The sequence below is a fragment of the Propithecus coquereli genome, unplaced genomic scaffold, assembly GCF_000956105.1.
Source record: "Propithecus coquereli isolate 6110/MARCELLA unplaced genomic scaffold, Pcoq_1.0 Scaffold150, whole genome shotgun sequence".
NCBI lineage: Eukaryota > Metazoa > Chordata > Mammalia > Primates > Indriidae > Propithecus > Propithecus coquereli.
Window position 1 is genome coordinate 7044422 of NW_012139414.1, and position 2469 is coordinate 7046890.

Genomic DNA, 2469 nt, shown 5'->3' on the forward strand with positions numbered 1-2469 from the left:
CACCTACTCGGGAGGCTGAGGCAGTAGGATTGCTTGAGCCCAGAAGTTTGAGGTTGCTGTGAGCTAGGCTGACGCCATGGCACTCGCTCTAGCGAGGGCAACAAAACGAGACTCTGTCTCAAAAAAAAAAAAGAAGGCAGTAACAAATGGAACTGCTCAAATTCTCCTATGTTCAACCTATGCTATCAATTCAAATAATGTTCTTAAAAACTAAACTCTGGTACAAGAAAACTGGGCAGCCTTTGAAGTCAATGAACAATATAACCTGTATCATTTTCTCGGGAGCTAGGAAACAAGTATCCTCTTCCCAGCCTTGTTACTGGATTTTATAGTACCTAGTACCTAACTTTTCTAAATCTCAGTACTTATTTCCAGCTGTAAAATGAAAGAAATCCCGACACTGCCTCAAAAAGATGGTACAGAGAATAGTGTCCCTTTTCCTTATATATAGAAATACTTAATTTTGCTATGAATATTTTGTATCCTTTTACTTGAAGAAAATAAATTCCCAAATGATAGTCAAGAAGTTTTTAAGTTCTGGAAGTCAATCAAATAAAGCATAAATATTGCTCCTCTTTAAGAAATTTCTGGTGTATATCCATATGTATTATTTACTTAGTATGTATTGCTTGTTAACTGAAGAAAAAAGGTAGTAAAAACTCAGAGGAGTTTTTCATCTATGCCTCCTCACTTCAGGTTCTAGGAGTACCTGATAGAGATACAGTATACAGTCGTCCCTCTGTATGTGAGGGGGATTGGTTTTAGCACTGCCTCCCCTCCAATATACCAAAATCCCTACATGCTCAAGTCTCTCAGTCAGCTGTGTGGAACCTGGAAATATGAAAAGTGGCCCTCCATATATGCAGGTTTCACATTCCTCGAACATCGTATTTTCAATCTTTGTGTTTGGCTGCGGATGTGAAACCCACAGATAAGGAAGGCCGACTGTATTTACTGAAGAATATCCATGTATAAGTGGACTCTTGAAGTTTAAACTCATGTTGTTCAAGGATCAACTGTGTTTGCCCTTTCAGAGACTCAGGCTTCTGCTAAACATCCTAAGGACCAGACTGCCAGAGGTCACACCTTATGCTGGAGACCAGGCAGGAACTAGAAGTTAGGCCTCCAGACCTTCCACTCCAGGGGTCCATCCACTCTCAAATCACATGTCTACCTCAGAAATCCTTATTTTTCCCATAAATTGCTAGCTGCAAAATTCTTGACTGGTTTCAATAAGTCACTAACTCCTTGGGAGAAGTGGATGGGTTGTTACAGGAGTAAAAACCCTTGAGGCAAACCATTTCACTTAGGAAAATCAGAAAATCTATATGCCCAGCAATTAGGATGATAGCTGATTGATTTATACAGTCAGCCTTCTGTACTGTCGGGTTCCACGTCATTGGGTTCAACCAACTACCGATAGAAAATATAAAGAAAAAAAATCCAAGAAAATGTTACATTGTTGGTGATGTGTACAAAGCCTATTGATGGTTGCCTCTGTGCTGAACACATACGGACTGTTTTCTTTTTTTGTCATTATTCCCTAAATAACACAGTATAACAACTATTTACATAGCATTTACATTGTATTAGATATTATAAGTTGGTTGAAAAAACAAACTGTTTTTCCTCTGCTCTCCCCTACAACAATCAACACAGAAGACTTCTATGACCAAACGTGTAGGGATTTCTCCCCACCAACAAGCAAGTAATCAATTCTGCAGCTGACAGCAGCTGGGCATCTTCTAATCCAATTCATTCTGACACTATCTACCTTGAGACAGTGTCAGATACCACAGGTTGAGGGCTCAGTCATACAAGACATCCCCCACTTCAGATACCATTAGTTAAGTCCAGGCCTCCAGAACTTCTCACTGACTGGCTTCAGGTTGGGGTTCCCACAACCCCCTCTTTAGGCTTGATTAATTTGCTAGAGTGGCTCACAATACTCAGGGAAACACACTTACTGGTTTATTATAAAGGATATTACAAAGGCTACAAATGAAGAGATGCATAGGGCAAGGTATGGGGAAAGGGATACAGAGCTTTCATGCCCTCCCCAGCACACCTTCCAGGTGTTCAGCTACCCAGAAGCTCTCTGGACTCAGTCCTCCTGGGCCTTTTATGGAGACTTCATTGGATAGGCATGACTGAAGCATGGACAACCATTTAGAAATATGATTGGACACAAAGGGTGTGATCTAATACTAACAGACTGAGTGCAGAAACCCAGCAAGGCCAGTTTGTACAGATTCTTCTTCATCTTTTTTTAAGTTGGATTAAATTAAAGCAGGTTTGTGTGCCAACAGGAAATGCTCTAGTAAAGGGAGAAAAATTGATGACGATGGCTTGGGCTAGAGTAATATATATACTAATACGAATGTTTTTTGAGTTGTAGATTAAACCCCATCAGTGGATTACAAAATTAATTTAGTGGGTTAATATTCTTTTTAGTAAAAGAGAATAGAC